The sequence below is a fragment of the Haemaphysalis longicornis genome, unplaced genomic scaffold (assembly GCF_048455015.1).
Source record: "Haemaphysalis longicornis isolate Haplotype H1 unplaced genomic scaffold, Haemaphysalis longicornis Haplotype H1 scaffold_14, whole genome shotgun sequence".
Lineage (NCBI taxonomy): Eukaryota > Metazoa > Arthropoda > Arachnida > Ixodida > Ixodidae > Haemaphysalis > Haemaphysalis longicornis.
The window spans coordinates 13,679,486-13,696,326 of NW_027526245.1; the positions used below are offsets into that span (position 1 = coordinate 13,679,486).

The window sequence follows — 16,841 nt, forward strand, 5'->3', positions numbered from 1 at the left end:
TGGCTGCGTCCGTGAACCTCGAATCTGGGTGACTGCCGAATCTGGACTGAATATATTTGGCTCTCGCCGATCTTCTCCCTGTATGATGCTCGGGGTGCATGTTCCGAGGTATTGGTGCCACGTTGAGATTGGCCGAATTACCAACAGACATCACGGCCTCAAAGAATCAGGCGTGACGAGACTCATTCAAGCCATAATTATCAGGCGGATCGTGTACGCAGCTCCGCATCTACAGCTCAAGAATCACTGTAAAAAACAAAGCGCCAGAACTCATTAAACCAAAAACGTATTTGTGTAACTTAGAATAAAAGGAAGGAAACTTCCCGCCAACATTATATCGCGATAAACTGTGTTCCTGTATAAAAACGCAATTCTACCAAAAATATGAAGCTCGGCGTCACTGTTCGGAATCTACAGAAGAGACACTTGGCTGAAGGGTCGATACAGTTTAAATGTTTTGCTGCAGGTTGCAAATAGATCTGAATACAACAATTTTGAACAAATCAATGGGTGCATATGATGCAATAGTGGCAGCTTGTATGCATGGCGATATGTCTGTGCAAAGTCAAAAATAATTGTGTTTTGACCCAACATACTGTGTCCTTTCTGCAGCGCTTATCAAACAATGCCCACTCCACCACCACACGAATGTGGTAGTTTGGTAAGTGAACCTGATAAAATATTTTACGGAAATATATGTTTTTTTCATACATCTCAATATAAATATTTAAGGCAATTACGAGTGCGTGATTTTTGTCTTGCACGTATAATTTCTGCAAGGAGAAACTGAAATTTCGTGTAGTTAACGACCCAAGGTGCTTCACTCCATTATCCAAAATTTTGAAATCAGTGTTCTTGTACTCCAAATTTCAAAAAAACACAGTGGTCGAAAGTGAATTACAATAATAATCATGATTAGGAAATTGTGTCATTAGATTTAAAATCATCATACCAGAGTAAGGGTAAGGCCTAACTACAATTAAGAAACAAATAGCGTTATAAGAACAACCCTTGCAGTTTAGAATTCATACCACATATGTGTGATGCACATATGTACAGAGCGCAACAGCCTTGTCTATAACACTCGAGCGGCGTGCCGCAGGCTGCACGGGCTACGCCTATCGGCGGCAACGATGTGATACGGGGTTCAAGATTGTGTGCATGTGCGCGTGCGCGGCCCCCCTGACATGATCAGCTTATCTTTGACGACGGTTTTGGCCGCCGCTGTTACAGAGGATGCTTTGGCCGCCGGGAGTGCTGTTGGCGGCACCGCTCGTGAGGCGCGCGCAGAGCGGGCGCCGCTCGGCGCGCGTCGCTGCTGCGTCATTGTTCCTGTCGTGCGTTTGCACTCAAAAGAAAACGCCGCGTCATCGTTCTGTTTTAACTACTACGTCTAATCGCGCGTTGCAGGCTGCGAGTTTATGCGCCGGTGTTGGTAGTCGGTCGACGGCAGCGGCAGCTGAATTTCCTGCAGCGGCTTTTATCGTTCAAGTGGCCGTTCTTGGATGTGAATTACGACACTCAACGCAGAGTGAGCGGATAGTTGTGCGCGGTGATGGAGCGTGTTTTATCGCAAACCGGGGAAAGAGCTGTTGGAGAATGACAAGACGAATGTGATTCGGATAACTATGAGATAAAGTGAACGTTTATGTCTGATCATTCCTTTGACCTTCAGAGTCTTTGAGCGATGGCCGGCAGTCAACATACGTCGTATAAAAAAAGCTCCTGGACGCCGCCACGGAATTAAAAGCCATTAGAGCGAACCAGCGGAAGATTTCGAATGAGATGACGACACTGAAAATTAAGGAGGATGAGAAAGATAATTACGACTAATAATTGTGAATGAAGAGGAATGTAAGTGAAACAACAGTAACAATGGGGAATTAGGAAGACAATAACAGGAATGACTGAGGTAAAAGAGAAATAAGTTAAACAAAATGGATAAATGAGTGAGTTAGGGTGACTTAAAGGGCATAATGGTGAATGAAACTGAATTAGCAGATTTGTAGCTGTACTAAGATGAAAGCAAGCGAATTACGAAGGAAAACAACGCAAATGAAATTGAAAGGAATGAAAGAAAAAGAAGTAAATTAGTGAAACAAGTTATTTTAAATGCATTAACATGAACAAAATTGAAGTCAGATAGACCGAAGTGAATTGCGAAGACAAAAAAAACGAGAGGAATCAATGAGCGTCAAGTCAAATCAGAGAAATATTAATTGAATCAAGGTGAATTTAGCTCAATCACTGAATTAACGTGCATCGAAGTGAATTAGGAGGAATCAGCGCATAAACAGGAAACTAAATTGAAATAATATTGTTTCACGGAAATCCCCAAGGAAGACAAAGAAATTTAAGAATAAATGTGAATTATGAAAAGTTAGAGTAAATTAAATGGGGTGGCGAATTGACCCGGGTTAGTTGGGATTGAATTAACAAGTGGCAATGCGCATCAAAAAGGAGTCCGTGTTGATTAGAAAGGAAGGCACAGAATTTAAAAGGAATCATTGGAAATGCTTAAAAATCAAAGTAATTTGGAGGGAATGAATTGGCGAATTAAGACGGAAAAATGTGAATTAACAGGAACCGAGGTGTTTAAGCTGAACCACAGGCAAGCACGACACAAGACAAGCACGACAAGCACGACACAACAAATGGAGAAGAGGGAATGCGAATACAAGCCATGTCATTGATTGTGGAGTTTAACGCGCCCACGCAACGCAGGCGATGAGGCGCGCCGTAGTGTAGGGCTCCGGATTGATTTTGACCACCTGGAGATCTCTAACTTGTGCCGAAATTTCGTACACACGGGCGTTTTTTTCTTTTTTCCTCCATCAGAAGACAAGCCATGTCAGCCGCTGTTCAATGAAACAAAAGTGCTGAGCAGAAGCCGGGAACGAGTCTCCCGCGAGTTGGTAGAAGACTTTTGTAGGGTCCTGCCCTTTGCTGGCCGTCTCTGGGCTGGGCTGAGCCACGTTGTCGGCGTAAGCGAGAGAACGACGTCAAGTGAAAGAAAAAGCGAACTATGAAAGAAAGCAAAGGAGGAGAGTGCCGGGAAATTGGGAGGGAAGGGCGGTTCGTCATGGCGGTAGCGCGAGCCAGCGCTCTCCAGAAGTGTGCGGTGAGGGAGAAGAGGAGGCAGTATGCTGTGCCCGATTAGACCGAAAAGAAGATTAGAATGCAGGTGGACGAAAAGCAGAGAGGGGAATATTGCCTAGGACAGTTACCACCTGAAACTGAAAAAAAAAGTATTTTGTGCCTAATAAGCTTTTTGTGCCTGCCCTAAGCAGCGCTAGTATTAAACCAAGAGTGTAAAACATGGGTATATTAGTCCTTTCTGGTAAGATGACATGTCATCTCACCGCTACAAAGGGGAAACCAATAGCAATCATCAGCATGATCATGATCATCAGCAGGAGGCGCTCGACGGCGCAACACTTGGCAAAAATGGGAGGGGCGTGCGCGTGACTATAATGTGCTTTCGCTTAATGTGCAGTTCGCGGCCCCTTCCTGAAACTCACTTCGGGGCGCCGACCCATAGGCTCATCATCGCTGCCGTAGAGAGAACCCACGAGTCAGTGCTGCCTCAGCACAATGCTGCTGCGCCCAAATATCGCATTAGGGAGTATCGTAATCGCCAGCCAATTTTTTACTCATAAAAACCATGGAAATTTTGTGAGCACGGGATCTGTTAGTCGTACGGAAGAGAGTTGAATTTTGAACATGATGCTGCAATTGATAAGAAAAGAACAAAAGCTGGCTGCTTTGTGCACATGTGCAATAGATGGCATATAGCCATGTTCGTTTTTTTAAATAAAGCTAGTTGTGAGACTGCGCCTGTGCTGTACCTTCCTTATTGTCTTGTCTTTGCCATGTTTATTCCGTAAAAAAGTTGAAATCTCAGCTGTTAATTTAAGAAAAAACAATTCCATTTCGCCATCCAAGTGAATTAGGAAAAACCAATAAAAACTTCAGTGAAATCAAATGGGCGCCTAACTGAAAATACAATGAATATGTTTCAACGTGAGTTCGGATGGATGATTGAGCGATATGCATGGGCGACTCAGTCATTTGGCGGGATGACTTATCGGAACTATGATGTGATTTCAGTAATTACTCGGCAAAGATTTCAGTCGCATATAGAGAGACCAACTGGTTTTTTTTAGATAAAGAGGCAAAAATAACAAAAACGTGAAAATCTGTAGTACAAAAAAAGATAACACAAGACAAAATGTCTTGTGTCTGTATTTACTGCATCAATGACTATTCCGGCAATTGCCTTCATGTCTCCTCAGCATAGCATACAAGGCCCTATAGCCTTAATGTTTTGTTTCAAAAAGAGTTTATAAAAGCGGAACCTCACTCGAAACAAAAAGCGCAAAAAATAAAAAAACGAAAACAATTTTTCTTGCCTGCGTCTCTTTTGATCTTGTTCAACTTGTGCAGGACGCTATAAAGGTCGGAGCCAGATGCACATCCGTGGACAGATGCACATCCGTGTTTTCATAGCACGAACATGCACCCTTACCCTGCTCTCGTTTCCTCTCGTTACCGCATGCGGGTGCCGATTGAACAGCGTGCCTGCAATAGGCGAGCAGGCTAACTAATTGGCGGGACAGGTTGCGGGTGGCTTTATAGTTTACATGGTCTCCTTGTTGGTAATCGGTCTTCCCGTGTGTAGAAAGGTCCGGTGGGGTGCGCTTGAATGAGCGACATTCGACACTACGCTGAATTCTGCAACACGTTACTGCATTAGGGAGAGATTATTAGAGTTTACAGTTTATTTTAACTCTCTTGTCCGGCGTGATAGTGTCTTACGTATCTCTGTGTTTTAGTCGATATGGCTAGACATTTCGAAACGAAATCCTGCGTACAACACTCGTGGTGGCAGTATTTATGGTAGTTGTGGAATTACTATTGGTACTAGTACCAGTCGCAGTAGTAATATAATAGGTAATATGATAATACCCTAAAATTAGTGTTGAGCTCTAGTGGTTGTACCAGCAAAGGCAGTAATGATAGTAGTGGTAGTCATCGTAACAAAAACCCTGGCCATTTACACTAACGTGAAACCTGGGGAGGGACGAAGCAAGGAATTTTAACTGTAGTGGGTTTTCTTAAATCGCATTTTGTTAGATAGCGTTTTGGCTGTAGTTGGGCTCATATATCCTTGCTTTCTGCGAAAACCCATAGAGGGCACATGCTCCAGCGGCTGAGAAGACCGCTGATTTGCGTGTTTAAACGAAGGACGCGTGTAGGACGCGACGTCGGTGTGGCGGGGTGCGCTGTCCCGCACGTAAGCTGGCAGGAGCACGCAACGAGATGACTCAGCACAATGCAACCTCATCGATACGCCTACGGCGAACGCGCAGCAACGATGACTAGCACAAATGTTGATATGCTGCGCGCGAAGAAAGAGCTTCAGAAAGCTTGAAAGCGCTTCAGAAAGCTTGTGAAGATGGCGCCGCGCTTGACGCTGCAGCAACGCGAAGCCATCGTGCACACGGGGCGTACCATGTCTCAGAGGGGAATTTCAGCGGAAATAGGGCGTCCTTTGCCCACAGTTAATTGTATTCTACGAGCGTTTCACGAAGAAGGCCACTTATAGGATGCTGTGCGCGGTGAACAATACAGGGCTACCACTCATGAGGAGTACCTCTTAATCGTCGCCGCTGCTGTAGATGGCCCATTCCTCAGTGCGAGGGAAATTCGGGATCTACAGTACCTAGAAGTTTCCGGGCAAACATTTCGGCTTAGGCTGTACGACGCGGACATGAAGAGCCGAATAGCCGCGCAAAAGTCGCTCCTGGAAAGGTCGCACCGGGAGCAACGCATGGAGTTCGCTTCAGTTGTCGAAGATTGGACGGCAGAGAATTGGAGGTGGGTAATTGCCCACGTGCGTTGGCAATACAAGCCGCGCGCTAACAAGCAGCTGATTCCATTTGATAGCGCTCACTCAAAATTAATCAAAAGGGGTGTGGCCAAGACATGCATCACGGCAGCCTTAAACAAGTCGTGCGCGCAGAAGCTACAAGACGCATTTAATGAACAGATTACCCGGCTGAGCACTGCGGGATTCCCTTCTGCAGTTGTTTCTGCCGTTTGCGAAGTATTGCTGCAAAAATTTAAACAAAAACACAGGGAAGGTGACATGCAGAAGAAAATAGAAAAAAAAAGAAAGTTCACGTTATCCCATATTGGCACAGGATCTCGCATAACCTCAAAAAAGTTGCTCAAAGGTACGACATCAATGTGGTGTTTAGCGCGCCCTGCAAATTGGCGAAGGTTTGTCCTATGATGAAGGAAAGGAAGCGGCAATCGTGCTCCAAGAAGCACGGCGAATTATACAAGGAATGCACCATGGGAGTTGTATACGAGATTCCCATGAGTTGTAATAAGAGTTATATTGGCCAAACAGGCAGATGTTTCAACGACAGAGCGCGCGAGCATTGTTGGGCTGTAAAAAACAACGCAGGGGGCCACATGGCTGAGCACTGCAAAAGGTGCACTCAGCAGGGAACTAAATGCACTCCGCTCTTCAAACAGGCCACGTTTTTAAAATGGGTGAGAGATAGGCAAGAAAGAGAAATTGTGGAGGCGTACTTCATTCACAAGGCGGGAGATAAGTGCATCAGTACACCATCGGTTACATTATCATTCAAAGAACTCCAGTTTTTAGATGGACACGTGTAGGTTGGCACACGTTGTTGGTGTGACGTTTTTGCATGACGTCAAAAGAGTGTATTTAATCCAGGGTTTTTCGCAATTAAAGTTTAGTTGGAAGTGGCGCCATGTCTGTGTCTACCTGTTTCCTCTGGTCCCCGTTGTTTAGCGCCTCAAATTTATTCAGTACCACCCTTACGTTGATGCAAACCATTGGTGTCACCTACAGTGGCGCGTTAACTTCTTCAAATCTGCATGGACGGCCAGGGTGCAGTTTTGGGGCTGCTTATGGAAGGACCCTGACAGCTTATAAAGCAGCTTAAGGAAGGACTTTGGACAACAAAGAAACGGCCTACCAAAACGGCACTCCTTTGTGCCCCATGTCTTCAAATAAATATTATGAGTTTCGTGGCTACGGACGACCATGCCTCCCGGATCACTGCGTCGGAGCTAAGCTTTTGCTCGGGAGGGTACCCAAAGATATCCCCTTGCGGGTGGTCAAAGCCTACGCGCTAACTGTCAACACCGTTATCGTCAGTGATGTCATTACGGTGGCTGCCCATTTGCCATGAAGCTGAATATAAACAATAATTGCCACTGTCGATATCTTCGTCAACGTGAAGTTTTTGCCACGCAACAAAAATTGATAGTTGCCACGCAACAAAAATTTCGCACCGTCTGTTTAAAAAAAACCTGGCACCCCCTCTCCACACTCTCCAAGACACCGCCGTCCTTACTAGCAACACGGGCCAGACAGGAGCTAGTTAAAATAAACCATTGTCCGTCATCTGCGTTAAGGGAAAAAGACTGCTCAAGAAGCAGATATTATTCGATCGATTGATTGATTGCTCGAGTTATCGATTGATTGATCGATCGATTGATTGATCGATTAAGTGATTGATCAATAAAATATTCATTTTCTTCTTCATCGAGAAGAAATGTCTGCATAGGCAGTGGGTTGATCAAAAGTATAAAGAAATGCTTCCCTCAGCTTTTCTTGTATTCTGTACCCGCACGTGGCGACATCGCGAAAGTGTCTTCTGCAACAGAGCACTTCGCAAGAGCGGATCAGGCTACCACTCCGAAGAAAGAGTCTCCCCAGTGTGTTTACTGGTCCTCGTTTTCACATTGTTTTGGCACTGACCAAAAGAATTACTTTTATAGTTTTTTATATTCCAGGTGTTCATCAGTCCAGTGCTTTAATGAATATATAAGCGGTATTTAAAATGAACCGTGTCGTACTTGGAAATACCGACGCGAAACCCGCCAGCGAGGTGAGATTTTGCCTGAAATGACTGGAAACGGACCATGCCGGAAACGACCGCGCTGGTTGAAGTACAGACACAAAGGCCTGGGACTATCCCCTACGACGCATCACTGTTTTTTTTTTTTTTTTTTGCCGCGAGGGGAGGTTGTTGAAACTTTTTTCCCCGAAGACAAAAAAGTGATCTCAGATGTTCATAGAAGAGGACGATGAGGAACACTTGCCAAGTCCGAACGAGTTCTGCTTGTGATGTGTTGTAAATACAGTTCTTTTCCCCTTACCGAAGGCGTTGCAGTCGCGACAATGCTGGTACTCCTCGGTGAAATTAGTGGCCAAAACGTGGGATTTTCACTGCTTAAAGCATGCAATGCCTCTTGCGACAAAGAAGCAAACTTTGGTCTCTCTCTACGATAGCTTCGGTGTCAAGAGCAGCATCCTCACAGTAGAAGGTGACCATCAAGCTTGCGAGGGGTGGCAGGGTGACGTGATCGTCGGCGATCCTTATAGCAGCACGGTGTTTGGGGTTCGGTACCGGCGTCGTGGAGTGATCGGAGGAAAAAGTTATCGCCCTAGTCTGGGGATGAACTATTGCACCGTTGTTCATCAAAAAGTCCATTCCAAGAATTACATCGCGGGAGCAATTCGGAAAAATGACGAACGCAGCAGGGTACGTGATGCCGTCTATGGTGTCGCGCGATGTGCAGTTCCACTTGGCGTCACGAGATGGCCTCCGGCTGTGCGTATGTGCGGACCGTCCCAACTTCTCGTAACTTTCTTCAACTTAGACGCAAATTACCCGCTCATTACTGAGTAGTCGGCTCCCGTGTCGATGAGGGCGACTACGTCAAAGCCGTAGATGGACCACTGGACGACGGATGCCGCTTTCCTTGAGTTTCGGGTGCGTCGGGGCGTGGTACCTCGGCTTGTGCGTGTTGGCGGTCGGGCACTATGCGTCGTCATTCTTGTCCCTTTCTCAGCGGCAGGCCCTGTTCTTTCGGGTACGCGTCGCGTCGTGTCGTTGTCGTCGTGTTCTGGAGTCATGTCCGGGTTGGAACGGGTCGTCGGGCTGAAGGCATGTCGTGAATCATGGTCTTCGGCGAGTCGTTGCGTAGTTGGATGATTTTCATTTGTCCGCCGTCGTGCAACTTCACCTCCACAAGTTGCTGCTTTTCGTTTCCCCTACGTGGGCGTGGGGAACTCCCACGCGTGAAGTTTGCGTTGCTTCGACGGCTTGGCGATCGGTATGGGTCGGGTGACTGCGAACGCTTGAAGAGCGCTGGACCTGGGTTGGCGTTGGGCAGGTAATCTTTGATTTCAGGATGGCGCTGGCGGGGCCGGCGGCGTGGTGCATCGACGGAGAACCCTTGCAAACCGAGCCTCTTGTAGGGGCAGCAAAAGTAGATGTGGTCGGCCTCTCCACAGTAATAGCACAGCGGACGATTATCAGGCGTTCGCCACACGTCTGTCTTCCTCGGGGCGGGGGGTGGCACCGCAGGTGGTCGGGACGGCGGCAGGGGACGACGGTATGGAGCCTCGGAAGGATAGGGGGCAAGCGGGCGCGGTCGACGGACAGCAGCCGCGTAGGCCATGGCTTCCGGCTCGAGGGTTGCTTCTGGCGTCGCTGAAGTTCCCAGCGCTTGCTCTACTTCTTCCTTAATGACGTCGGTATGAGAAGCGACTTGGGGTTGCGGCGGCGTTGGGAGGAGTTTCCGCTGCTCCTCCTTCACTACTGCGCGGATAGTCTCGGGTAGGCTGTCTGCTGGAATAAGAATGATGTCGAAATAGTTCGTATTTGCTGCGCCATGAAAGTTGCGGTAATACTGCTTAGCACACATTTAGAGGGCCTTCTCAAATGTTCTGGCTTGGGTCAAACATTCGGCGACGGTTTTGGGCGGATCCCGGGCAAACCAACAAACAGTTCCTTTTTCACACCTCGCACCAAGAAGCATAACTTCTTTTCTTCAGCCATGCAAGAGTCAGCATGCTTGAAAAGCCTCTTCATCTCCTCGACGAACACAATGCTTTCTTTAGGTTGTTGTGTCCGCGTCTGCAGCAATACTTCGGCCCGCTCTTTCCGTACAACCGTGGTGAACGTCGTTAAAGGGGCCCTGAAAGGCATTTTGAGCACACTAAATGAACTAGCGCAACCGTTAGATTGGGTCGTCAACGTCCTCTGTGCCAAGTATTACTCTTTTACGCGCAGCGGAAAGCTCACACTTTTGTTGCAAAGTTTGTCGTTTTTTTCTCACCCTTTCCTTCGTGTTTTTGGACGCCGCCATCTTCACATGTCTACATCATCGATTCCCAAATGTTCGTCATGACCTAGACACCCTGCAATTGGGCGGCTTTTTCACGCACTTCCGGCAAAGAGATGAGTCGTCTGCTCAGCGTCGGCTCACCGGCTTATCTGCCAGCGGAGTGCCGGAGTGCTTTGGCATTTTACGAGAAACGAAACAAGTGTAAAACAAACGCTTAACCGTTTGTATTGAATGCAACACGGCCATAACACGACATTGATATTCTGTTACCTGAGTACGTTCCATAAAGAAAGCGTTGAAGCCCCGTGGCACTTCTTTCGTGCAATCGCAGAGAACGCCCTGAGCCGAACTCCCGGGTTTGACGCATACATTTTATTCAACTTCAAAACAATCCAGAGATGCGTTTCTAACGAACACAACGTCACAACATGCGTTGAAAGTCTGAACCACGATTGACAGAGGATGGGTTGCCTCCTGCCCGTCGTAAATTCGGTACTCACCTCGCGCGCGCTTTGCGGGGACGAACAGCAAGTCACTTAACTCTGGCGCACAAGCCCATGGCTTTTAGCCACGCACACTCCACATACCCCATGCGAGGTTGAGTCGTACGTCGCTCGAGAAAGATAATCCAGACCATGGGAAGCACTATCCACCCGCAGAAGCACAGCGGCGCATTTCATCGCGAAACAAAGGCGTCCACAACACACACACCATCGCCTCCTGTAATGCCAAACGCATCTCGTACTTCCCAATGGGAATGAATGATACGCCTGCAGTGCCCACATGTCGCGAGGTGGAGCCCCGAACTGAACCGGGATCACGGAACCGTAACTGACTTCTAAGCGGTTTGGGCCTTGTTGCCAAGGCAACCGATGTTTGAGATTGTCAAAGAAATGGCGCTCGCGGCCAGCGCTAGAAAGCTCAGAGCCGCGGCGGAGAATGTTTTGCCAACGTTGCCGCTCTCCACCACGCGTCGCCCCAAGCTGAACTGGTCACATGATTGAAGCGTTTTGTGCACGGGTTCTGTATCGGTTTAATACGACTTTTTCACATGCCGCCGGCAGGAATTACCACCGCCGCAAAATAAGACCCGGCACCAGCGGGGCCACATCTGATAGGGCGCTTTTTAGATAAACAGTGCGCGGTGCATCAAGGGAACGAGCGCACAAAAGTCCCTCAATAAACGCCGATCGAGGGACTTTAGAGCGCACGACCCTCCCTGTGCGGCTGCGAGTTCGCCGCCGATAACAAGTCATGTGCCGCCAGCAACGTACACCGCGAAAGGGCAAGGCGAGGCCGCCGCATACATGCGGCCAGATTTTTCGTTCGCTTTTCCAGCCTTGAGCGGCGGAGTGCGGGATTCATGGTGTCAACAAAGTTTGCCCGTAGCAGACGACAGTCTGATCAGCGCAATAGCGGAAGTACGTTACCGCTGCGGAGCGCAGCATCATGGGAGGCAAGACTCGCGCGCTGTCAACAGCGGAGAGTAAGTCGAAAGCAGGAGGAAACGCGAAGCGACGATAATGCGCAGTTTTTGATTTACGATTTCTCAGCTAATACTCATCGCTTTAACAAAATTTTTGCGGGAGGAGATTGCAAATACATTGCTTTCTTTGGGTAGATGTACATCCATGCATCGGCGGAAGGTATTTCAGGACCCCTTAAAATTGTGTTCTAAAATCGTTCCAAGGCTCTAGGGAGCTCTCGTTGTTTTCGAACCAGATCTGTGCTGAGTCCTCAAGGTAGAGCAACTCTTGCCTCAGTGTCTCCGCGTCGTGCCATCATTTAAACAGCCTGACCCGTTCGACCTGCTCCAACCAGTCTTCGGGGTCCTCCGCAGGTGACCCATGGAATGATGGGGCTCCCTGGGTTGTTGAAGAACGAGGGCAACATTAGAAGCGCGGGGTCATGGTGGCGTTGATCATGGTGGTTTTCACGACGCCTTCTTTCTTCACTTTATACGGAAGCAGTCCAAACTCTAGCTGAGGACCTTGCTTTCGGCGGCTGACGCGAATTGGTCTTGCTTATCGGCTTTAAGAGGGCTAGGGTGCATGTACGCAGCACCTTCACCAGATGTCACGAAGCCAAAGACGACGCTGTTTTCTTCAAGGAAAACACGTTAATTGTAGCCAACTTGTGCTCCCATAACAACTCAAAGAATACACATGCGGCGAAGCAGTGGTCAACAAATTGACGTGCCCAGGCGAGCGTCAGCGAGTCGAATGCCGCGGCGTCCGCCCTGCGGTCATTTATCTGTCGGCGCGAGGGCTTTTCGAACAGTCGAATTGCCTACAGAACACTGTAGATCGTAGAAGATTATTCCAATCTGGTGACGTTAGTTCCCTACTCTCTCTCTATCAAAGGAGATAGCACGTGCGGCACAAAGAATAGAACATGCGCTTCAGTTGGCCGACGGATAACACAGATAACCTAGCCCGGCGCAGCCGGTCGGCAAAAACAAAAAAAAAATTAGCGCCAATTCACACTGTGAATGCGGTTGGAAAGCAAAGCTGTAAACGACACATACAATGAATACCCATGCGACGTCACTTAAATTCACTTACGTCGCTCGACAAATAGTGAAGCCAGACAGAAGTGGAATGCACTTAACCACACCTCTATTACTTCAAATAGATATTCTTGGTAAGGTTAAATTTATGCGCGATGCATTAATGGTGGTAGATTGAGTTGCATTGGTGTAGCAAATTAGTGGAAACACTTTTTTATAAAATTAAATCTCAAACCCGGTCAGACGACCTGACTTCTCCGTCTCTGCCTTCGCGGACGGAGGCGACGAGATCGGCTGCAGAGTCGGAGGAGAAGCAAGAGAAGGAGGGAGAGCATGAGGAATCACTTCTATTCAGATTTCTGAACGGCGCAGAGTGCCGCAGCGCATATTCTGTCCGCGCCGCCTGTGCTCTGCCCACCAGCTGAAACTGGGCAGGCAGAAAGGGGCTGGACCGCAGCATTTCACATTCCTCTTGTGCGGTTGTTGACGGAAAGAGAGGAGGGTGCTCAGGGCTAAAGTCGCACACCCCGATTATGTGGCAGAGCGTTCCTACTTCTGAGCAAAATTTACATTTAGCGTCGTAGCGACTCGGGTGCATTAGGTGAAGACGCGTACGGTGTGGGAAGGAGCCGGATTGTATGAGCCGTAGGCTAGTTTGATGTTCTATGGAAAGGTCAGGGTAAGGCGAATATAGGGTCTGTCTCAGCAGGCGATAATGCCGAGTTATGTGCCTGAACAAGACAAGCGGGTGACTGTCCCCGTGAAGCTCCATAGCACTGGGGTGAAAGTGCAGGCTTGGTGGGCGTATTCGTTGCCCTCCATGAAAGCGTGAGCTGGTGTCCAGATTAGCTGAATGGAACCATTTCGTGAGTGGTGTTTAGCACGCGCAGTGCAGGTAGGGACACCAAACCTGACTGGTTATTCTGGTAGGCTCGTTAGGAATCGGTGACTACCGTACGAACCCCTGTTAGAGTGAGAGCCAAGGCGATGGCTGCCTTTTCTGCTGCCGTCATTTCTTCAGTCTGTAGTGAGGCACACGCAAGAAGGTTGGTTCTGGAGGTAGCCACAATGTTGGCGTACTGCTGCCCTCAATGTTGGGAGGCGTCTGTGTAGATAACTGCATGATGCTACCGAGGCTGGTGTTCAGCGCTTGAGCCCGTGCTTGCCGGCGACCCTCGTTGTGTGAGGGTTTATATTTCAAAGCATAGGGAGCATCTTTATTTCTTGTCGCCAGAAGTCCGGGAGTATATCACGCGGATGGGCATTCTGTGCTGCCCAGCTAATCGGGAGAAGGATGCTGCGACCCGCCGCAGTTCTGCTCATTCGGTGCTTCTGCATAGAAAGATGGCCCTCTAACCGCTCTTCCACCGCGTTGTAGAGCCCCGTGCTAAGCAGCCTCTCTGTGGACGCACTCATGGAAAGACCAATGGCTTGCTTAACCGCCTTTCTAATAATTATATAAAGCATCTTTATGTCCTCCTTGCCGAGAAGACGGGGTTGACGTAAGTGATTCTCGAGAGTAGAACAGCTCAATTAATCGAAAGGTATCGGATTTCTTGAGGCCTCGCTTTTTTTGGTGGCAACTCGCCTAATCATGTGTATGATTTTATCGATACTGTGTTTGAGGCGCTGCAAGGATACGTCACTTTTGGAGTTGGCCTGAAGATGTAGGCCAAGGATCTTGACACTGGGGATTGGAGTGATGGCCTGGCCACCAAGGAGTATTTCAATGTGTTCCTTGAGGTGTCGTTTGGCGTGAGAGCGGACGACAAGGATCTGACAGTTTTTACGTGAACACTGGAAGCCACAGGCTTTAGCACATTGGCGTACTAGAAGTGAGATACCATGGGTTGGTGTGAGCTTCCTTTAATCCCTATCGCGTGGCATTCAGCGTGAATACAGGGTTTAAACCCGTAGATGTGCTTGATGAGTGCACCACTTTTCTTCCCCGTTTCCGCGTGGGCTCGTAGCTCAATCGGTAAGATAACGGGCTCTTGCTTTGTTTCTCTGTTAGTTCCAGGTTCGATTCCTGGCGGTGCAGTAAATTCTTTTATTTGTTCGCCGGAGTTTTCTGGTGACACCAATGGTCGCGAAAGAACCCTTGGGGGGTAGAGGTAAAAAGCTTTGCTTTAAAACCTAAAACATGGTTCGTGGCACCATTTCTTGCTCAATTAACTGTTCTTCTCAACGCAAATGATTGTGGAACGCTTAAATCTAAATGTTAAAAAATTACCACTTACACCACATTTTCTGATAACTGCTACTTCGCGTCTCGAATTTTTTAATCAACACAATAATACGGTTTTCTTTCCAAGTGATTCCTTATTTTCAGCCTCCTATATCACCTCTACGAATTCTGTCGCTTGCGAAGTTCTTGGATCTAGACTGATAAGCGCAAAAATATTTGGGCGAAAGACATAAAGGACAGGAACATGCGCTTCGTCCAAATATTTTCGCGCTTAGAAGTTTTGGTCATGGAATACCAGCTGCTCACAACCCCCAGTTGTCAGATGTTCTTCGGGGTACCATTATTCTTCAACGAGCATAAAATGTTTTGCATTGATATTATATGAGTTGCGTAGAATTCAGGGTACTTACAAAACTTCAGAGAAGCCTTTGAATTCGTATAAAGTTGAGAAATTACAGCAACTGCATTTGCAACACGTAACTATTTTCCGAGAATTTATACAGTGACAAACAATATGTTTTGTTTCTTTTATAGTGCGGACGTGGGACGTGGAACGGTAAAAACTGTCCCAAAAGGTGTCCTTGCCACATGTGTGGTTCTACCTCGTGGGGGTTTTGCGCTATTCAAAAAAAGAAAAAAGGCAAATAAAGTAAGCGACACTATTTCCCCAACGAGGACCAAGCATTAGCAACAAAAATAAATAATGGTATTGTTGTTTAAATGTCACCACAACCTCCGACCTTTCATTTTGTCGTCTTGTTTGTTAACTAATAAAGTATTCCCACTGTGCTGAAATAAACGATTCCCAATGCACCCACGGCTACGTAGAAATATTGAATGGAGGATTCCACTGAAGGCTTGTAATACCGCCAAAATAGAACCGGTTCCGTTTGTAGACTGTCCTTCTCTTTACCGCGCTACATTTTCATTTGTAGCCGTGAACAGACACTCATAAAGAAAATTTTATATTAAAGTGATGATGATGGTGGTTGGTCTTTAGTGGCGCACGGCTAACAAGGGCAAAGAGCGCTACCGAAGAAGTTATTTTAAGGGTTGATGTGACCGTAATTACTAAAACCTGTGAGTAAAAGTAAGTGATGCAAAACCAAAGGCAACGGAGATAACTGGTGTATAGGGCCAGGATGATTACACGTGATATCACAAGAGCTGCAGAAATTTTAAAGAAGACAAGAAAACATTGGTTCGTCGGCTAAAAAGTGCGATGGGTACAGTGGAATGTGTCGTCTGTATAATCCCGGGAAATGTTCGTGCCGTGTTGTCTCAAGTGCCTTGCAAGTGAATAGTATGTGGATTACGTGGGTCGCGAAGATCCAGTGAGCAGGTGGGAGTACGTTACATGTGTGTGGCCCATCCGCAGCCTAGCCAGGGCGACTTCAGTGTATCTGTTGTGTGAGTCAGTTGTGTAGCGTCCCAATTGTGGTTTTATTACATGTGGTTTGTTGTCTGCTTGTTGACTCCAGTGTAGTTGCCATGTGTTACGAAGCTGTCATCTGATGTGTCTTCAGGTAGGTTTATGGTACACTTTTTATGTCAACTGTAGTCATGACAGTAGTAGCAACAGCCATTTGATCGGCGGGCTCATTGCTACGGATTGCACGGAGCCCTGGTACCCAGCATATAGTTATTTGAAGATTTGAGGCGTATGCAGTCATTAGTACCAAGAAAAGAGCACTGATCACAGAGTTTTAAATGCAGAGCATTTCTTTAACTCACGATGTCACCCGGCGTTGTCGTGCCTCGGCGTCCGCAACAGCCGTTCAAGGTGCGCCCTCTCCCCCACTCCTCCTCTCCCACATCACGCTACCCTCCTCGCTCTCAACAACAGGTCCGCACCCCTCCCACTACACTATATAAAAAATAAAACTTAACGGCGCCTGGTTTCGATCCCACGACCCTGCGGGCGGAACGCAAGGTACATGGTGCTCTACCCACTGCGCC

General features: G+C 47.6%; 1 long non-coding RNA gene across 1 annotated transcript; it reads left to right on the forward strand.

The window, feature by feature from the left end:
- The first annotated feature begins 611 nt into the window (after window positions 1-611).
- On the forward strand, window positions 612-15,621 carry LOC144164970 (uncharacterized). Its single transcript, XR_013321282.1, has 2 exons — window positions 612-661; window positions 15,417-15,621. It is a non-coding gene; the product is annotated as an uncharacterized LOC144164970 (long non-coding RNA).
- Window positions 15,622-16,841: the final 1,220 nt, after the last annotated feature.